The 22,891-nt window shown below is 37.0% G+C and overlaps 2 long non-coding RNA genes across 2 annotated transcripts; both read left to right on the top strand.

Annotated features, from left to right (window-relative positions):
• Positions 11,579-12,802, top strand: LOC110267016. Its single transcript, XR_002354298.1, has 2 exons — positions 11,579-11,918; positions 12,018-12,802. It is a non-coding gene; the product is annotated as an uncharacterized LOC110267016 (long non-coding RNA).
• LOC110266668 lies at positions 21,472-22,057 on the top strand. The gene is made up of 2 exons (XR_002354143.1): positions 21,472-21,761; positions 21,836-22,057. It is a non-coding gene; the product is annotated as an uncharacterized LOC110266668 (long non-coding RNA).

Here is a 22,891-nt window from a genome sequence, read left to right as displayed (position 1 = left end):
TTCTCTTTAGTTCTCTATTAGAGACTTCAGCCTGCCCATTTATCTGTGGATGATACGGAGTTGCTACTTTGTGGCTAATTCCATATCGAACCATAGCAGAGTAAAGCTGTTTATTGCAGAAATGGGTTCCCCCATCACTGATTAGTACTCTGGGAACACCAAATCTGCTGAAAATATGTTTCTGGAGGAACTTCAACACAGTCTTGGTATCATTAGTGGGTGTGGCAATTGCTTCCACCCATTTAGATACGTAGTCTACTGCCACCAGAATGTAAGTATTTGAGTATGATGGTGGGAAAGGACCCATGAAGTCAATACCCCATACATCAAACAACTCAATCTCTAAGATTCCTTGTTGAGGCATGACATAACCATGAGGCAAGTTACCAGCTCTTTGGCAACTGTCACAGTTACGCACAAACTCTCGGGCATCTCTATAGAGAGTAGGCCAATAGAAGCTACATTGGAGGACTTTAGTGGCTGTTCGCTCACTTTCGAAATGTCCTCCATACTGTGATCCATGGCAATGCCACAGGATCTTCTGTGCCTCCTCTCTAGGGACGCATCTGCGGATCATTCCGTCAGTGCATCTTTTAAAGAGATATGGTTCATCCCATAAGTAGTACTTTGCATCAGAAATTAGTTTTTCTTTTTCATCCTACTGTACTCCTAGGGTATGAACCTCACAGCTTTATAATTTGCAATGTCTGCAAACCATGGTGCCTCCTGAATGGCAAAGAGTTGCTCATCCGGAAAGGTCTCAGAGATCTCAGTGGAAGGGAGGGACGCCCCAGCCACTGGTTCTAACCGGGACAGGTGATCAGCTACCTGGTTCTCTGTCCCTTTTCTGTCTCTTATTTCTATATCAAACTCTTGCAGAAGCAACACCTATCTTATGAGCTTGGGTTTTGAATCTTGCTTTGTGAGTAGATATTTAAGAGCAGCATGGTCAGTGTACACAATCACTTTTGATCCTACTAAATAGGATCTAAACTGGCATAAACCACTGCAAGCAGCTCTTTTTTTGTGGTTGTGTAATTCTTCTGTGCGTCATTTAGAACACGACTGGCATAGTAAATGACGTGCAGAAGCTTGTTATGCCTTTGTCCCAACACTGCACCAATGGCATGGTCACTGGCATCACACATTAATTCGAATGGTAATGTCCAATCAGGTGCAGAGATGACTGGTGCTGTGACCAGCTTGGCTTTCAGGATTTCAAACACGTGCAGACACTCTGTGTCAAACACAAATGGTGTGTCAGTAGCTAGCAGGTTGCTTAGAGGTTTTGCAATTTTTGAAAAATCCTTTATGAACCTCCTATAGAATCCTGAATGTCCCAGAAAGCTTCTGATTGCCTTTACATTGGCAGGTGGTGGTAATTTTTCAATTACTTTCACTTTAGCTTGATCCACCTCTATTCCTTTGTTTGAAATTTTATGCCCAAGGACAATTCATTCAGTCACCATGAAGTGACATTTTTCCCAGTTTAAAACTAGGTTGGTCTCTTGGCATCTTTTCAGAACAAGTGCTAAATGGTCAAGACAGGAGCTGAATGAGTCTCCAAATACAGAAAAGTCGTCCATGAAGACTTCCAGAAATTTTTCCACCATATCAGAGAAAATAGAGAGCATGCATCTCTGAAAGGTCGCAGGTGCATTGCACAGACCAAAAGGCATCCTTCTGTAGGCAAATACTCCAGAAGGACATGTGAATGCTATTTTCTCTTGGTCCTGAGGATCCACTGCAATTTGGTTGTAACCTGAATAGCCATCCAAAAAGCAGTAATATTCATGACCTGCTAGTCTCTCTAGCATCTGGTCTATGAATGGTAAAGGAAAACCACTTCCTTCATGGCTGGATTTAGCCGCCTCTGTGGTTGAACCACTGGCTTAGCATCATCCTCCAATAGGATCTTGTGCATGCATCTTGCTGGGCTAATGCCCTTAAGGTCACTTATGGACCACCCAAGAGCTGTCTTGTATGTCCTTAGCACTTGAATTAGTGCTTTCTCTTCCTGTGGATTTAAAGCAGAGCTTATGATCACTGAAAAAGTGTCACCCTCTCCCAGAAATGCATATTTCAGGGATGGTGGTAGTAGTTTGAGCTCGGGTTTAGGAGGTTTCTCCTCTTCCTGAGGGATTTTCAGAGGTTCTTTTATTTCCTCTGATTTATCCAGATCAGGCTGAACATCTTTAAAGATGTCATCTAGCTCTGATTCAAGACTTTCAGTCATATTGACCTCTTCCACCAGGGAGTCAATAATATCAACGCTTATGCAGTCATTTGATTGTCTGGATGCTGCATAGCTTTGACAACATTTAACTTGAACTCATCCTCATTGACTCTCAGGGTCACTTTTCCATTTTGGACATCAATGAGAGTTCGTCCAGTTGCTAGGAAAGGTCTTCCTAGAATCAGAGTTGCACTCTTGTGCTCCTCCATTTCCAGCACTACAAAGTCAGTGGGAAAAGCAAATGGCCCAACCTTGACAATCATGTCCTCAATTATGCCTGATGGGTATTTAATGGAGCCATCAGCAAGTTGAAGACATATCCGGGTTGGTTTGACCTCTTCAGTCAAGCCAAGCTTTCTGATGGTGGATGCATGTATTAGATTGATACTTGCTCCAAGGTCACGTAGAGCTGTCTTAGTACAAGCACCCTCTATTGTGCATGGTATCATAAAGCTCCTTGGATCTTGAAGCTTCTCTGGTAAGCTTTTCAGAATGACTGCACTGCATTCTTCAGTGAGAAACACTTTTTCAGTTTCTCTCCAATCCTTCTTATGACTTAAGATCTCTTTCATGAACTTAGCATAAGAGGGTATTTGCTCAAGTGCCTCTGCAAATGGGATCTTTATCTCAAGAGTCCTGAGATAGTCTGCAAAGCGGGCAAATTGTTTATCCTGCTCCGCTTGGCAGAGTTTTTGAGAGTAAGGCATCTTGGCTTTATATTCTTCAACCTTAGTTGCTGTAGCTTTAGTCCCTACAGAGGTGGTTGGAGAAGCCTTCTTAGAGGGGTTACTATCAGCACTTGCAGCTGTGTGATCCCTCATTGGCGTTTGAACGCCAGGATTGGGCATCCACTGGGCGTTTAACGCCAGTCTTTCACCCTTTTCTGGAGTTTGAACGCCAGAATTATTCCTCTCTGGGCTCTTGCTGTCCTCAGAAGGATTTTGAGCAGTGGTTTGATCATCCTTTGTCAGTTGTTTCTTTCTTGGCTTTCTGCTACTTTGAGCTGATTTATTCAATGTCTTCCCGCTCCTTAATTGGACAGCTTGGCATTCTTCTGTTATCTGTTTAGATAGCTGCTGTCTTGTCTGATTCAATTGTGCTTCCAGATTTCTGTTAGCATTTTTAGTGTCTTGGAGCATCTCTTTAAATTCTGCTAATTGTTTTGTCACAAGGAGTAATTGCTGATTAAGTTCAACAATCTGTTCTTGAGTATTAGAATCAATAGTTACTACTTTAGCCTCTTCTTTTATAGAGGACTCACTGCTTGAGTACAGATGCTGATTTCTAGCAACCGTATCTATGAGTTCTTGAGCTTCTTCAATCGTCTTCCTCATGTGTATAGATCCACCAGCTGAGTGATCTAGAGACATCTGGGCTTTTCCTGTAAGCCCAAAGTAGAAGATGTCTAACTGTACCCACTCTGAAAACATTTCAGAGGGGCATTTTCTCAGCATCCCTCTGTACCTCTCCCAGGCATTATAAAGGGATTCATTATCCTCTTGTCTAAAGCCTTGGATGTCCAGCCTTAGCTGTGTCATCCTTTTTGGAGGGTAAAATTGATTCAGGAATTTGTCCGTTAATTGTCTCCATGTTTTTATGCTTGCTGTGGGTTGGTTATTTAACCACCTCTTAGCTTGATCTTTTACAGCAAATGGAAACAACAATAATCTGTAGACATTCTGATCCACTTCTTTATCACGTACTGTGTCAGCAATTTGTAAGAACTGTGCCAGAAACTCAGTAGGTTCTTCCTGTGGAAGACCGGAATACTGGTAATTTTGCTGCACCATGATAATAAGCTGAGGATTTAGCTCAAAGCTGCTTGCTTTGATGGGAGGTATACAGATGCTACTCCCATATGTAACTGTAATGGGGTTAGCATATGACCCCAGAGTCCTTCTGGACTGTTCACTTCCACTTATGTCCATGATGGAGAAAAGAAAATTGATATGAATTGCAATGAAATTATATTTTTAAATTTTTTTTATTTAATAAAAAGTGACCGAATAAAATAAAACGAAATAAATGAAGAATAAAATAAAAGTTTTTGAAAATTAAGAAAAAAAGTAAAAAAAAAAGATAAATAAATAATTCGAATGCTAAAATGGCTAATTAATTAAAAAGATTTGAAAAATTCTGGATATGATTTTCGAAAATTAGAAGAAAATAGAATAAAAGCAAATTGAAAACTAAATTAATTAATTAATTAAAAATATTTTGGAATTAGCAATCAAAAAGATATAATTGAAAATTATTTTGAAAAAGATAAGATTGAGAAGATATGATTGCAATTCATTAAAAAAAAAGATATGATTGAAAATTATTTTGAAAAAGATATGATTGAGAAGATATGATTGCAATTTAAAAAAAAAGATATGATTAAAAAGATATGATTGAAGAAATTAAAAAGATTTGATTTTTGAAAAAGATTTGAAAAGATCAATTTTTGAAATTAGAATTTTGACTTGACTAAAAAAAAGATATGATTTTGAAAATCTTTGACTAATTTAATGCAAAATTTCGAAATTTATGAGTAAAATAAGGAAAAGATTTTTTTTTATTTTTGAATTTTAATGAGGAAAGAGAAAAATAACAAAATGACACTAAACTTAGAAATTTTAGATCAAAACAAAGAGAACAAACAAGAAAACTTTGAATGTCAAGATGAACACCAAGAACACTTTGAAGATCATGATGAACACCAAGAACAAATTTTTGAAAAATTTTTAAGTAAATAAAAGCACAAAAACACCAAACTTAAAATTTTTAGAAAATCAAGCACAATATTTTCGAAAAATTAAAGGAAAACACAAAGAAGACACCAAACTTAGAATTTTTAAAAATCAAGAAAGAACTAAAGACATGCAATTTCGAAAATTTAAAAGAAAATAAAAGCATGCAATTGACACCAAACTTAAAATATGAAACTAAACTCAAATAAAAGACTCTAAACCAACAAAAATAAAATATTCCTAATCTAAGCAACAAGATAAACCGGCAGTTGTCCAAACTCGAACAATCCCCGGCAACGGCGCCAAAAACATGGTGCACGAAATTACAATCACACTTTTGCAACTCCGCACAACTAACCAGCAAGTGCACTGGGTCGTCCAAGTAATACCTTTACGTGAGTAAGGGTCGACCCCACGGAGATTGTCGACTTGAAGCAAGCTATGGTTATCTTGTAACTCTTAGTCAGGATATCAATAATTCTCAGATTTAATTGTAAAAAGTAAAAGAACATGAAATAAATACTTGTTATGCAGTAATGAAGAACAGGTTGAGGCTTTGGAGATGCTTTGTCTTCTGAATCTCTGCTTTCCTACTATCTTCTTCTTCATGCACGCAAGGCTCCTTCCATGGCAAGCTTTATGTTGGGTATCACCGTTGTCAATGGCTACTTCCCGTCCTCTCAGTGAAAATGTTCCAAATGCGCTGTCACCGCACGGCTAATCATCTGTCGGTTCTCGATCATGTCGGAATAGGATCCATTGATCCTTTTGCGTCTGTCACACGCCCAACAATCGCGAGTTTGAAGCTCGTCACAGCCATCCCTTTCTAGATCCTATTCAGAATACCACAGACAAGGTTTAGACGTTCCGGATCTCAGGAATGGCCCCCAATAATTCTAGCTTATACCACGAAGACTCTGATCTGAATCATGAGGCTAAGAGATATGCATTCAATCTAAGGTAGAACGGAGGTGGTTGTCAGGCACGCATTCAAAGGTGAGAATGATGATGATTGTCATGGATCATCACATTCATCAGGTTGAAGTGCGAATGAATATCTTAGAATAGAAGCAAGCGTGATAGAATGGAAAACAGTAGTAATTGCATTAATTCATGAAGAACAGCAGAGCTCCTCACCCCCAACAATGGGGTTTAGAGACTCATACCATAGAGAATACAATAAGAAACATGTAAAGTGTCATGAGGTACAATATGAATCACTAAAAGTAGTATTTATAGTAAACTAGTGACCTAGGGTTACAGAAAATGAGTAAGCTAGGGTGTTTATTGTAAAATTCCACTTTCGGGGTCCACTTGGTGTGTGCTTGGGCTAAGCATTGAAGCTTTCATGTGTAGAGACATTTCTTGGAGTTAAACACCAGTTTTTATGCCAGTTTGGGCGTTTAACTCCAGCTTTTGTGCCAGTTCTGGAGTTAAACGCCAGAATTCTTGAGCTGATTTGGAATGCCTGTTTGGGCCATCAAATCTCGAGCAAAGTATGAACTATTATATATTGATGGAAAGCCCAGGATGTCTACTTTTCAACGCAATTAAGAGCACGCCAATTGGGCTTCTGTAGCTCCAGAAAATCCACTTCGAGTGCAGGGAGGTCAGAATCCAACAGCATTTGCAGTCCTTTTTCAGCCTCTGAATCAGATTTTTGCTCAGGTCCCTCAATTTCAGCCAGAAAATACCTGAAATCACAAAAAAACACACAAACTCATAGTAAAGCCCAGAAAAGTGATTTTTATTTAAAAACTAATAAAAATATAATAAAAACCAACTAAAATATACTAAAAACAATGCCAAAAAGCGTATAAATTATCCGCTCATCAGCTTTGGTTAAGTAATTTATAATACTTGAGTTATCAAACTCAGCTGTTGATTGGAATTGGAATTCTTTGCTGGTTAATTTGTACTCCAATAATTTTAGTCTCTCCACAGGAGTTGACTAGGACCTGAGGATCAAATTAATTTGCCTACTTGACTTTCTTTTGTTTAGCAAGGGTTAATTAAAAGTGGGAGCTGAATCCAATTCTCTTCACACCTGATAAGGATAATTAGGATAGGACTTCAATTTCTTACACCTTGCCAAGAGATTTTTATAATCATTAATTTATTTTTCTTGTCATTTAAATTACCTGTTCCTTATTTCAAAAACCCAAAAATACACAATTTTCCATAACCAATAATAAATCATACTGCCCTGCAACTCCTTGAGAAGACGACCCGAGGTTTAAACACTTCGGTTATTTATTTTTATTGGGTTTTGTTACTTGTGACAACCAAACTTTTGTAAGAAAGGAACTCTTGTCGGTCTAGAAGCTATACTTACAACGCGAATCTATTTGTGAAAATTCTAGATCGCGCGAGAGTTTCGTTCTTCAGTCGTCCAAGTAATACCTTACATGAGTAAAGGTCGATCCCATGGAGATTGTCGGCTTGAAGCAAGCTACGGTTATCCTGTAACTCTTAGTCAGGAGATTAGTGATAAAAATGATTTTGTTTGTAAAAAGTAAAAGAGCACGAAATGAATGATACTTGTTATTCAGTAATGGAGAACATGTTGAGGTTTCAGAGATGCTCTATCTTCTGAATCTCTACTTTCCTACTGTCTTCTTCTCCAAACATGCAGGGCTCCTTCTATGGCAAGCTATATGTTGGTGGATCACCGTTGTCAATGGCTACCATCTGTTCTCTCAGTGAAAATGGTCCATGTACAGTTTCTGTATGGCTAATCATCTGTCGGTTCTCACTTGTGTCGGAATAGGATCTCTCTATCCTTTTGCACACTGTCACTGTGCCCAACATTCGTGAGTTTGAAGTTCGTCACAGTCATCCCATCCCAGATTCTACTCGGAATACCACAGACAAGGTTTAGACTTTCCGGATCTCAAGAATGCTGCCAATTGGTTCTAGCCTCTACCACGAAGGTTCTAACTTCACGGATTTGAATGCTCTGTTGTCAGGAGAGGCAAGTCAAACTCGTGGATCAGAAACCCAAGAGATACGTACTCAAGCTGTCGCCCAATGACTACGTTAAGCTCAGATAGAATGAAAGTGGTTGTCAAGCACGCGTTCATAAATTTGAGAATGATGATGAGTGTCACGGATCATCACATTCTTCATATTGAAGTACGAGTGAGTATCTTAGAACAGAAGCAAGCGTGATTGAATAGAAAATAATAGTAATTGCATTAATCCGTTGAAACACAACAGAGCTCCTAACCCCCACCTATGGGGTTTAGAGACTCATGCCGTAGAAGATACAATATGAGATGTAAAAGTGTCATAAGTTCCAAAATGAATCTCTAAAAGTAGTTTTTATACTAGACTAGTAACCTAGGTTTACAGAAAATGAGTAACTAAGTACAGATAGTGCAGAAATCCACTTTCGGGACCCACTTGGTGAGTGTTTGGGATGAGCTTTGAAGCTTTCACGTTCATAGGTCATTCTTGGAGTTAAACGCCGGCTTTGGTGCTAGTTTTGGCGTTTAACTCCAGCTTTGGTGCCAGTTCTGGCGTTTTACTCCAGAAAAGGATCTCTGGTGGGCGTTTAAACGCCAGTTTAGGCCATCAAATCTCAGGCAAAGTATGAACTATTATATATTGCCGGAAAGCCCAAGATGTCTACTTTTCAACGCAATTAAGAGCGCGCCAATTGGGTTTCTGTATCTCCAAAAAATCCACTTCGAGTGCAGGGAGGTCAGAATCCAATAGCATCTGCAGTCCTTTCTCAGCCTCTGAATCAGATTTTTGCTCAGGTCCCTCAATTTCAGCCAGAAAATACCTGAAATTATAGAAAAATACACAAATTCATAGTAAAGTCCAGAAATATAATTTTTGCATAAAAACTAATAAAAATATAATAAAAAATGAATAAAACATGCTAAAAACTATATGAAAACACTCCCAAAAAGCGTATAAATTATCCGCTCATCAGCGGTGCTACCACCAACAGGGATGATGCCAGTGGTGTGCATCTAAACTTGACACACCTCTATCTAAGCCTCCATCCACCAAAGCCACGCACTCCAGCTGCTCCCTCCACTCTAGCCTGAGGTCATCCGTGGATGTCACGCGTGTGAAGTTCTCCTAATACCTCTTGTAATAATTGTTTAGCTTCTGAGCCTGCTGGCGAAGGCTGCAGGTGAGCTCCTGTACCTCCAGCCTCAAATCCACGCCTTCATTGAGCTTGACGACTTGATTGGTGGCAGAAGCAGACGATGGTCTCAACGTAGAGGTGCATAGTATATTGGTGAAGAACGCCCCAGGACGTATACGCGGTTCTTGTACAGCGGTGAGGCAGTCTCGCGCCAAACTGCATCGGAATCGAAGATTGGCAGCATCATCCCCACTTTACTGAGATTGCTGTCTCATGGCCTATAGTCTCTGCGTGTAGGACTCCTGTGTAACATATGTTACTATGATTAGTATGGCAACTATACATTTAATCTCTAATTTTATACCAAAAAATCATATGTATGTTTACTCACATAATGATCTTGAGACCGCTGATCAGCAAATCTCGTTTTGTTCTCCTTCAACGTATGGGCGTACATGAACGTCTTTGCCAATGTCGGGTCGCGATCCAATGACTTCGACTACACATGTTGCATTGAAACAATATGATTAGGATACCTAGTAATGATATGTAAAAGAATATAACTAAGTTAATAACAAAATTAAAGACACTACATAACAGCCTGACCTTAGTTTTCATGAAGGTCACCGAGCCGCCAGTATACTTAGATGACCTAGCCGATGCCCTGTTAGCTCTGTTGGTGAGACGCCAATACATAAACCCCTCATCGGTCTTCCAATGAACTAATAGAGCCTTCTTTATTTTCGGTTGGAGCCAGATCATTAGGTGGTCCCATCCCTCACGAACATCCTCCAACACCTGCTGTAACTGTCGACCCATTCTATGGTCGTATATATTCTTGATGGTAAGATTGTGCTTAGTGTCCCATATAAAGTGCAGTTGCACAAAGAAACTTTAGAATTTGTTAATCAAAATAGAAGATATAAACTAGCTAAAAAAGTTTGAAACTAAAAAAAAATTAATTACTGCTCATTTTTGAAACCATCGCTCTTTGGTCTCAAAGGGGTCTTCTTATAAGCTGGGCCAGGGAGGTTCATACGTCAGCTTGATAACATTGATCATCTCCTGAGTACATACATTGTTGTTCAGCGCAAACCTATCAACAATCTACAAAACAAAACAATATGGCAATATAAATGAAATTTTCATCAAAAACAAAAAACATTAATATATAAAGATTTTTACAGAAATTTTGGTAGAGTTTTATCTATAACTAGAATGCGCCACAAACTCTTTTAATCAACAATTAACTTAAACAGCACCAAATGTTAACAATAAATGAACAACAGGCAATAATAAAGAATCAACATCCATAAATCCACTAAACTAGAATAAATAATTAGACATTTCCAGCAATTCAATAATCAAGAAATATGAAATACTTTTAGCCATTCAAACCTACAGCCCTAAATCCACTAAACTATAATCAATAATTAGACACTTTTAGCAATTCAATAATCAAGAAACATGAAACACTTTCAGCCGTTCAAACCTATAGCCCTACATCCACTAAACTAAAATCAATAATTAGATACTTTTAGCAATTCAATAATCAAGGAACATGATTAACTTTCATCCATTGAAACCTACAGCCTTAAATCCACTAAACTAGAATCAATAATCGGGAAATCACTACAACATTTTAGGTCTATGGCCACGGTTTTTTGGTCACGATAAAAACCGTGACCATAGACCCTCTATGGTCATAGTTTTTTACGTGACCAAAAGAAAAGGAGCTATGGTCACGGTTTTAAAAAAGGGTGACCATAAAGTACCTATGATCACGGTTTTTTAAGAAAAGATGGCCTAAAAGGGTCTATGGTCACGGTTTTGAGGGGTGACCTAAAGGGGTCTATAGTCACGGTTTTTTACAGTGACCAAAAAGTGTCTATGGTCACGGTTTTTCAAAAAGGGGTGACCTAAAAGGGTCTATGGTCACGGTTTTTAGGGGTGATCTAAAAGGGTCTACGGTCACGGTTTTGGGGATGACCTAAAGGGTTCTATGGTCACGGTTTTTGGGGGTGACCTAAAAGGATCTATGGTCACGGTTTTTCAAAAAATGGTGACCTAAAGGGGTCTATGGTCACAGTTTTAGGGGGTGACCTAAAGGGGTCTATGGTCACAGTTTTAGGGGGTGACCTAAAGGGGTCTATAGTCACGGTTTTTTGGAGTGACCTAAAAGGGTCTATGGTCAGTTTTTTGGAGTGACCTAAAAGGGTCTATGGTCACGGTTTTGGGGGTGACCTAAAGGGTTTTATGGTCACGGTTTTAATGGGTAACCTAAAAAGGTCTATAGTCACGGTTTTGTAAAAAAGAGTGACAATAAATAACCTATGGTCACGGTTTTAGGGGTGATCTTTGGTCACAGTTTTTTTATTTTTTTATTTTTAAAAAACCCCAGCCACAAACGGCGCCGTTTTGACCCTAATTTCCCCCTCCCTCCAAAATTTCCCTATTCCCCCCTCCCAGCCCCCAATTTTTCCTTCGTTCATTTAGCCCTTTTGTTTCATTTCATAAACTCTTAACAAAGATTTCTTCAAAAAAAAAATAAATGAACTCTTAACAAAGAAAATAAAAAGAAGAAAACCATCGAGCCCTAACGCCTTTCTTCTTAACGTGATCCTCCTTCTTCCTAACCCCATTTTCCAACTCATCCATGGAGCCTAACCTTCTCTCCCAGCCACGCACTCTCCTCCCCTCAGGCACGGTGCCACCCTGACCAGCAACCGTCACTACTCACCAGACTCAGAGACACCTTGGCCCGCGGCAGAACTCCTTGTATGACTGACGACGGTGACGATTGACGATGGACGAGTGATAACTGATGACTGATAGTGCTTCTCTGGTAAATAGAACTGAACTGAATTGAGCATATTAAATGTACCAAGAAAGGTCTTGTTCCAGTTTTGACATTTCTTTTTCCTCTTTTATTTTGGTGGTCCAGTATTGACGCTTTGCAGCTTGCTGATTACTGGTTTGACTGCCTGCTTCTCAGTGACGACTGCCGTTTCTCTGTTGGTCTGGTCATCTTCTTCTTATCTGTTAGCTCTGCCACCTCTTCTCTGCTCTCTTCTCCAGTCGTCCTCTTCATCTCTTCTTAAGTAAATAATTAATTATTATAATTAATTAATGTTATGATAAGGGAATATGGATTTTGATTATCACAACTTCTGACTAGGGGTGTGGGTCTTGATTTTGATTATTAGAACTTGTGATTAGGGATGTTATTTTTTATTATCAAAACTTCTGAATATTAGGGCTATTGATTATTGTTCTGTGTAGCATTTTTTTCTGATTTGTTACTTGTTTTTTTAATCTGTTCAGATTAGTAATTTAGTATTATTAGAACTTAAAATTAGGGTGTATAGCTAAATCCGTAAAGAAACTGAAATATGTACGATTAGTGGTTTTGCAACTAAACTCTTGTGAATTACCTAAATTTGTGTAAGCTCTACGAGTTTTGTTGAACTCTTGATTATTGCCTTGAAACTATGAAATTGGTGAAAGGGGCATGTGGGGTGTGTTATGCTTAAAAATTTTAATTGGGAGACATTCAAAGTTCAAAGCACATGCAGGATGGCTTATACATTCATGTAATTTAACTCTCTCTCTGTCACTCTGTGTTGGATTGGCATCACCTAAACTTGCGCCATGGGGCAGGTGCTTCATTTGTTATGATGAATGTCAAACTAAAATCAATGTTAATACTATTTCAAAAGTTCATATTTATGTTGACTTCCTTTCATAGCTTTATACACTAGATGGTTGGAGCTTTATACTTCAGAAAATTGTTTCAAATACCCCATTCTGGATAATGTAAATAGTTGTAGAAGACTGCATTAAATCAAACTGCTGAACACTGAACTAAACTGAATGGGAGGCTAGTGACTAATTTCCCAATGCTGACTACAAGTTCTAAATTTGAGGGGGAAGCGGAGATGCGAATGTTATGCAACATGTTTCTTTATATGTAGTGTAAACTGTAGAAGAGCCTTCTTTCCTCTGAGATTTCCTGTTGGCACTAATTATTACAATTCTTGTTGTGGTTGATTGACATCCTTCTTCTGCATGTTCATGATAATATTATGTTTTGCATGAATTTCAAGTAATTTTCTTTGAGCATTGAACATGCTATTTTTATATTGTGTGTAAAATTTTTCCAGCTTCCTCACTTTTTGATGACCTGCTCTTCTTCTTCTAGCTCCATTTGTTCTATATAGTGTGCTAGCTCCAGTACTGGGCCTACCACTTAACCCAATTAAAACAGCTGCACAAGCAGAGAAAATTTTGATATAGGTGAGTTAAATTAAATTAGAAAGAAATTAAATTAAATTTACAACTTAAAGCATATTGCCAGGTTGTATTAATGATGCATGTGATTTGAACTTTGAACTTTGAATGACTTAATGAGGACCAAGTGTGTGAATTCTTTTACTGTGATTGATAGTAAAAGATTAGAGAGTGCATGATTAAATTTTATTTTTGGTCTTATAAATTTCACCTTCAATGTATGCTTCATCGGGCTATGTTGTGATTGACAGTTTGAAAAGGAATAGAAATATAAAATGAGTCCAAACTAAGGTTACGGCTATTACGGTTTGAATGGTTAAATTTTGTAATGGAATGGTTCATAATGAAATTGATTCATTCTATTTCATCCCACTAAAATTCTGATTCTTTTGTTCTCAGTTTGCAAAATTCAACATGAGCTTTTTGTGATTCTTATGTTAGACTTAGAATGCTTTCTGCCTCCTTTTCTTGAGAAACAATAAACTTCATTTTACCATTTTTAATTAATCAATAATGCAACCTTAGCTTGTTAATTATATATGCTGCATACTATTTAATTACCGCCACTTCTATTAGTAGTTGTATAATATTAGTTTGCATTGAGTTGAAGCTTGCCTAAAATCAAGTTCCTATGAGCATACGTGATGGAAATTTGTGCAAATCAAAGTGGCCATATAGCCGTAAGTTTTGAATGAATAAAATTAAATGTAATGATGATTAGAGAGTGCATGTTAGACACAAGTGCCTCGTAGCTACTAATATTAATTATCCTAGAAAAACTACCTTGCAAGCCAAGCCAAAATAAAAAAAATTAACATTAATTCAATCAAAGTTTAAAACCTTTCGTTTGGCATATATGATTTTGTGATATGATAGAATTATTCGTTTCTTTTGGGATTAATATTTTTTAATTGGTTATTTTATTTTTCTACTCTCGAATATTCTTTACCTATTCTTGAAATTTCTTTTGGCTTTGTTTTGTGTACATGATAATTTTTTCGTACTAATAAAGACAACAGGAGTTGACTAGTTGCTACAGCATCATTTATAACAACTTCATATGGTATCTCAAAATCAAGGAACTAAGTAATAAGTTTATATCATACTTGTCATATAAAATAATTTGATAGCACATTTAACTAGGGTAGTAAGCAGATATATGGTAGCTAGATTGTCACTATAATTGACCTATTAAATCCTGTTTAGTAAGTTCAGATATTTGCATTCTTAGGTTTAATAATGTTCTGTCAAAAGATTGGATGGATTCACCAAGGTTTGAGAAGGAGTATGTAGACGGTGTAAATAGTTTTTTAGAGTTTGCCTTCGTAATTAGAAAACCGGTTGGAAAAAAAATCCAATGTCCGTGTGCAAAGTGTGAAAACACTTATTGGCATAAACGAGATGACATATATGAGCATCTTATTTGCTATGGGTTTGTCGAAGGTTATAAACGATGGATTAATCATGGGGAATCAATAATCCCAACAGTTGTAGATAGTGACATGGATGATCGAGGGGGCGTTAGTTGATAGTGGTTGATTGCTGTTGATGTTAACTTTATTCTTGATCTATTGGCCTTAAGGCAATCTACAATAGAATCTAGTTTGTTAGCAGAAGGTTGCTAGTTCTTATTATACTTAGTATGTCCTTTTTATGTGGCTCAAAGTCTTAGCAAATGCTCTTTATTGTTTAGTGGTGGAAATTTTAATGTTGATTGACTTATTAAACTTGTGCCCCATATTCATTACTAACATGTTTATTTCTTTTGCTAGCAAGAGGACATGATGTGAATAAAATATGTTCTAAGCAAATATAAGATGGGATGGGTCTTATAATGATTTTGGTTATCTAAATGTATTATTTTGATGTGTTCTTTACTTTTTGATAAGAGATTTTATCCAATATTACATGTAATGGATAAATTACACCGTATTTTGATTAGTGTTGTAATGGATAAGCTATCGCCACGGTGAAAACCATGACCATAGATAAGGTTATGGTCACGGCAACAAACCGTGACCATAGATAAGGCTATGGTCACGGTTTTAAGGAGGGGTGACCATAGATAAGCTATGGCCACGGTAAAAATTGTGACCATAGATAAGGCTATGGTCACGATTTTAAGGAGGGGTGACCATAGAGGGTATGGTCACAGTGAAAACCGTGACAATAGTTAAGGCTATGGTCACGGTTTTAGGTGGGGTGACTATAAAGGCTATGGTCACGGCCAAAACCGTGACCATAGATAAGGCTATGGTCACGGTTTTAGGGAGGGGTGACCATAGATGCTATGGTCACGGTTTTAGGGAGGGGTGATCATAGATGCTATGGTCATGGTCAAAACCGTGACCATAGATAAGGCTATGGTCACGGTTTTAGGGAAGGGTGACCATAGACGCTATGGTCATGGTTTTTACGTGTGACCATATATTAACTTATGGTCACGGTGAAAAAACGTGGTTTAAAGTGTCAGAATTTGAAAATTGAAACCGTGACCATAGATAAAAAAACCGTGACCATAAACCTATGGCCACGGTAAAAAACCGTGACCATAGGTCCAAAACCGTGACCATTGATCTATGGTCACCCTTTTTACTAGCTATGGTCACAGTTTTTTGCCGTGACCATAGGCCTTTTTTTTGTAGTGAATATAGAATACTTAAAGTGATACTTATCCCGTGCCACCATCAGGCCAAATCGTCAACCTTATAATGGGAGGTAGTGGAAGGACATCGGCTGCCTCACTTCTGTGAGAGGACTCCGGGGCCGCGGCTTCCGTCGCTGGAGGTGGCGTCGCCGTGGTCAGAAGGACCTAGTTGGGGTTAGGGACCATAATGAACAGTTGGTCCGCTAAATTTGCAATCTGTGATATCACCGGGGTAGTCGGAGTAGAGGGAAAGGATCCATAATTTATAGGGTTACCGAAAGAAATCCTCCGTCTACCATGACCACGACTATGACCACAACCAGCAGCCTGATCCTCAACACCTCTACCCATCGTCATGTCTGCAAAGAGCAAAATCAGCCGTAACACTGAATCAACATAATTTAGACAATTTCAAACAACTCCAGCAACAATATTCAACAATTCAATTCAATAATCAAAACACTTTTCAAAATTCAAATTCAACTCAATTAGTGTGCCTAAGATGATTTTAAAATATTTACGAGTTAAAAATAAGAAAATAATCAATAAGAAGCTCAATAATATACATAACACATATACTCAAAGTAATATTTCTTCCTAAATTGTCACATTTTTAAAATAAAAAAAATTTCGTTGGATAATTTGAATAATGTCAATTTTTCTTTACATTATGAATTCATATAAAACCAATTCAACAATCAACAAAACATTATGAATTCATATAAAACTAATTCAACAATCAATAAAATATCAACATATTCATAATCAGCAAAACCATTGCATATTCATAAACAAATTCATAAAAAATTAATCAATATTTCAACCATTGCCATATTCTAATCAGCATTATCAACCAATCGATAATAAAATTAATAGCAATAACATCAATGAATCAACTACTTAAAATTAATATAGCATATAAAATATTAGAATAACTGAAAAAAAAATTAAAATGGTTAGCTGTTGTTGCAGAGGGAGGTGCGGCGACATGCAAGCAGGAAGCAAAGTTGAGAAGAGATATGACAAAGGAGAGAGGCAAAGCTGGGTAGCGACGGTGGTGGGTTTGTAGTGCGGCGCGGCGATTCTGAGAAGGGAGAAGCTGAACGGTGAAGTGGCAAGGAAAGAAGAGGGAGAGGAAGAAAAAGGGAGGGGTGTCGGCGGTGGGTGGGTTGACGACGACGGAGAGGGGCTGTGATGGTAGTGGTGTTGGCGACGACAGATGGTGGTGTTGGGGAGAGGGGAGGAAATGGTGGTTGAGTGAGAGAAGGAATGAATCTCGAATGAGGGGGAAGAGGGTTCGTGATTTCAATTTACTCCTTGCTACCGTTGGATTTACTATCGGATTTTTTCGACGGTAAAACATTGTGCATGCAGGTCACTAACATAGCGTTTTCACTATTTGGGTTTACCGTCGAATTTTTTTCACGGTAAAGGATGTGCCAATTTATTTTTTTCCTCCAAATATTACCGCGGATTTACTGTCAAAAACCAAAATCCTCTAGTAATTACTTAACCTTATGAATTCAACGCCGCTGATGAATCTGACGGTAAATTTGCCGTTACTCTATGACGTTAAATCCGACGATACTCAACATTTTCCTTGTAGTGATGCCACGCTCTGACACAAAGTTGCAGCAACTCAAATAACGAATTCGAGAAGCTCTCAATCTTTGATTGCACAGCTATTCCTTTCGTGCCTATAGGAAAATCTATTATATCTATTATATATCTATAATTTTACAACCAAAATGTGCCACATGTCACTTTTTCATTGCAATTGAAATCAAATTTTTTCCTCCAAAATTAAAGAATTCTCCTCTCTCCCTTACTAATTTTACAACCAAAATGTGCCACATGTCATTCTCTCATTGTAATTGAAATTAAATCTTTCCCTCCAAAATTAAAGAATTCTTCCCTCATCCTTACTAATTTTACAACTAAAATGTGTCACATGTCACTCACTCATTGTAATTGAAATTAAATCTTTCTTTCCAAAATTAAAGAATTCTTCCCTCTTCCTTACTAATTTTATTACAACTAAAATGTGCCACATGTCACTCCCTCATTGCAATTGAAATCAAATCTTTCCCTCCAAAATTAAAGAGTTCTCCCCTCCTCCCTTTTCCTTTCTCTCTCTCATTCCTTCAACCACTCTATCTATTTTATATATCATTATCAATATCAATGACTAATTACTAATTTGACAATCAAAATGTGCAACATGACATTCTTTAATTGTATTAAAATTAAAATTTGAAATATTAAAATTAAAATATACCTATATTATGTATCATATATTACTATTTAATTTAATAATCAAATGTGTCACATGACACTCTTATTAAAATTGAGAGAAAATATTTTTTTTTCAAAATTAATAAATTCCCTTCCTAAATTCTCTCATCTACATCTCTCCATTTTTCTATTTCTCTCTACTATTTTTACTCTATATATAATTTAGATTTTATATCAATAATTTGATAAATCAAACTATGTCATCCGATTTTTTTACAATTAAAATAAATTTTTTCTTCCAAAATTAACAAACTCTCACTCTCACTCTCATTTTTCATCTTTATCTTTCTCTCTCTTTTCTCTCATTCTCTATTTTTTCTATCTTTTTCTTCTACAAAAAACAATTATTTATTATAGATTATAAATTATAGATTACAGATGATATATTATAGATGATAGAAAGCTCCTACCATCACCATCCTAACATTATAAGAGATATTGGTTTATTCTATCACTATTTAGATTCTCTTTCAATAGATTATAAATTTGTAATTGCACATACTAAAAACGTTGGGACACGCTCTGAACAAAGTTACAACAACTCAACAAAAAACAAATCGAAAGCAAAATCTAAAAGATAATGTAAGATCCAAGACTTTTGAAAAGTCCTATTTGAACTAATCTCAAATCATATATTTATTTACAGTTTTAATTTCATAAATTATCTTATTGAAAGTAATTAAAGGTAGTTTTGATTAATGGAATTTAAAATAAATTAATGTTTTCATCCAAACTCTATAATTATGGAGTATTTTTCTATTTACAACTTAAAGTTCTAGAAATCCAAAAATAATAAGTTTGGGCTATTTAAATTAAGATTTTATTTGATTTTATAATTATTGAGTTATTTTATATATTTAAATTGTAAAAAAATGGTAGTTGTAAAATAACAAGGATTTTTATATGATTTGGACTAAATAATTAATATTTTAAAATATTAATACTACTGTTTTAAAAAAATAAAGAATTTAATTGTATTATTTCTAATTATTTGATTTGGACATTTTATTGAAAATAATATATAAAATTGATGAGCAAATAGTATTTTCTATATACAATTAGTGTTGGATTTAAATTGAGTTTCAATTTTTATATTATCCCTACTTTTATTTAAAATTACAAAATTATCCTTGTATCTAATTTTACCCTAATCCTAAAGCTCCACGCACACAACCCTAACCCTCACAACCCTAACCCTGAAAACCCTACCCAGTTACCCAGTTCCCCCCTGCCCCTTTCTCCCCAAAAACGCAGCACACACACACCAAACATCCTCAGCAAAACTCACCCAAACTTGAAACCCCAGTAGCGCCGAAATCAAAGAAGCAGAAAGGGAGAGAGAGAGAGAGAGAGAGAGGGGTAGAGAGTTGCGACAGAGGAGAGGAGGAGGGGAAGCTCACCGCGTCTCCATCGCATCGCCGCTGCAGTCCACGCCATCTTCGTCATGCTGCTGCCCAACCGCCGAACTGCTGCACGAGAGAAGCCGTGCCATCGCCGCCAGTGTCGTCCGGTTCATGGAGCCGCGCCTCGTGTTGCCGTCAAGGGAGAACGACGCCGTTCCTCGTCGTGGCCGAAGTCCGCCGCCGTCGCATCGTGGTCGTCTAGCCGCTGTCGCCATTGTGAGGGAGGCCAGAACGCGATGGAGGAGAAGCCGGCTCCGCCACTGCCTTTCACTACCGCCACATGTTCCTTCGCCGCTGCTAGAGGTGAGTTACCGGAACCCTCTGCCATCGGGAACCAACATCTGAGCTGCCCAGGAAACCACCATTAAAACCACTGCTGTTTTGGGTAAGCTCTCCCCTGTTTCTGCTTTCTTGTTATGCCAATTTGTTTCTACCTTGGAGCTTGTCACTGAAATTGTTTGTATGGGATAAGGTGATTGTTGTAAATTTCCTTGCCGCTGCCACCGCTGGAATCATGGACCAAGGTAGAGGAGAAGACCATCTTCCCCGCTGCTGCTATAATCGTCCTTACTGCTGCCGTTGCTTCGTTTTGTTATTTCAGTAAGTAAATTCTTATTCGAAAGCCCTGCATTAGTGTTTTGTTCCGTGCAATAAAGTAATTGTAATGTTAATAGTTTTAGGAGTTAGAATCCGATTTGCTTGTGCCGTTTGGGGCTGTTTCTGCTTTCGAGAGAGCGAGCAGAGCTGAGATTTTGATTGCCGATAATTTCGGGTCGAGATGAAAGGAGTTGGTTAACGAGTTGGGTTGTGGTTTCAACATGTCAAGGTAGGGGCTTTTTATACAAATTGATCTATTTTAAATTGGAAGTTGTTATAAATAGATATGCTGTGCGAAATGCATTTTTGGTGGTTATGCAAGTCTTATGAATTGTCTGGTTTTATCTTGGATGAATATGGCCTGTTTGATTGAAACAATGCCTGATTTTGATAAATTAGAGATTTCTTGATTGGTTGATTTGAATGATTTTTAATAATTTGAAAGTTGAGCTTTGTTTTATTGGAAACTGATTTGGTCTTGAGCCTGTTGGAAAGTGTTGAGGATTGGTCTAGTTGGGACCCGGAAAGGGTGGCAAAGTCCAAGTTTTAGGGGAGATGTTGCTGAAATTTCTATAAAATCTGAGATTTTGATTGGAACGTTATTTTGAAAATAATGAATTATGCTTTGAATTGAATGTTTGAGAAATAAATTATGTTGAACTTGCCTTATTAAGAAAATTGTTATATTTTGGATGTAATTATTAAGAAAGGAATTATACCTTAAAAATCAATTTAAATATGAAAATCTTTATGTTTTGGAATTCGATTTAAGTAAAAAGATTTGGAGGGGTTTTATAGATTTAGAAGAAACCTGGTTTTCAATTAATCTAGTTCACTTTATTACATTTTGGGAAGAGTTTGAAGTATTAACTAGAATCTCTGACTTAGTAAACTGATACAATTCCCGAGCCTTTGGAAACAGATTTAAGAATGAAACTAAAATTGGTTTTCGGTTTAAATGACTTGGTTTTGGTCTAAGTAAGTTGTTTTTGAAATTGGTTCGGAATATTTGGATACATGACTTGGTTTTGGTTTAAATTCAATTTCATTTATTTAAATCTAGAAGTTGAGGTTTTGGAGGCTTTCAATGAATTTAAGAAATGAGTTAGGTTATTCTCCCCTGAAGTCTTGAGACTCCGCTGAGGAATTTTATGACCAAAATCCTGATTTAGAAATGAATGATTTTGAGTCTTTCGAAAGATGATTTTGAATTTGGCATGGTTTTGAGATTGTTTGGAAGTGTTGGAAAGACGTGAAAAGTGGCTCCATTTTGAAAAATGATTCTTGGCCAGATGTGAATTGAATACGGTGGTTATTTAAAAATAAATGGGCCAAGAATGATTTTGAAGTAAGATATTGAGCCTGATTGATGTGTTGGAACTGTTTTTCTGAAAAACCACTGGACTACTATTTTATATTGAGATTATGAAACGCTATGCGCCCGACAGGGGCAGAGGTTGGATCCCGCCTTTCGAGGTAGCGGCGGCGGCGTAAGGGCGGTGGTTCGTCCCGCTTGCGCTTAGATGTGAGGTCGGTGGCAATAGATCCCGCTCGCATCCCTTCGGATCATCAGAGCGTACAGGCGCAAAACCTTGGGTGTGCATATTGTAACTGGTTTACCTATGTGAATACTTATGTTAGTTGCTAACTGCTATATTTGTTGTAATTGCTATTGATTGTGTTTGAACTACATTATGTGTGATTGTGTTTGATTGGTTGGTTTGTGATGAATTGGTTGATGATTGAGTTGTTTAGGCCGGGGGCCATGTTGGATTGGATGGGCTTGAGGCCGTGGATGATATATTGAGTTCTAGTTTTGTATAAAGTATCTGACTGATTCAGCATAGACTTAATGAACCTATGCTTGGAAGGAGATGGTTATTTATACCGCGTAGGTAACTGCTTTCATGGTTGTGGTCTAGAAAGGTATGAAAAATCAAACTCTTACAGCATAGACTTAATTGAACCTATGTTTGGAATATGTTAGTCATTCATACTGTTTAGGAAAAACTTTTCAGATTTTATAAGAAAGGAAAAATGTTTTGTTTTTAAATTATTTGAGAAATTTACCAAGTCTTCAAAAGGGGATTTTTCTAGATTTCTAATGTGTACCCAAGGTTTTTGGAAAGACTCATAAGATGAGCAATGATCACTGTACTCTAAGAATAATTTTATTTTACGTATCTTGTTAAAGCATTTTCTGTAACCTTATAGTGAGAACAAGCGAGGACGATGTTCTTACTCCTCTACAGGTTATTCCTTTTCAGGATATGGATGAAGCTTCAAAAGAGTTATATTCCTTTTTCTGTTTATTCGTTATTTTTTTTGTATTATCTTAGCTATTATTTTTCCTTGCCTTTATCTTTATTAAGTTTGTAAGAGAGATAGGTAATTATGATATGTATGTTTGTAAGCTAGTGTTATGTGTGTGTGTGTGTGTGTATATATATATATATCTTAAGGTATTGTATCTGATTTGTATGTACATGTATATTTATGTTTTCAATGAAAAAGTGTTTATGAAAGGTTATACGGTTTTAAGTTTTAAACAAGCTCATATTTTAGTATTAAATATAATAAAAATAG

This window comes from Arachis ipaensis, chromosome B09 (assembly GCF_000816755.2).
Source record: "Arachis ipaensis cultivar K30076 chromosome B09, Araip1.1, whole genome shotgun sequence".
Taxonomy (NCBI): Eukaryota; Viridiplantae; Streptophyta; class Magnoliopsida; order Fabales; family Fabaceae; genus Arachis; species Arachis ipaensis.
Note: the sequence above shows the minus strand (reverse complement) of the source record. Positions and strands in the feature narration are given on the sequence as shown.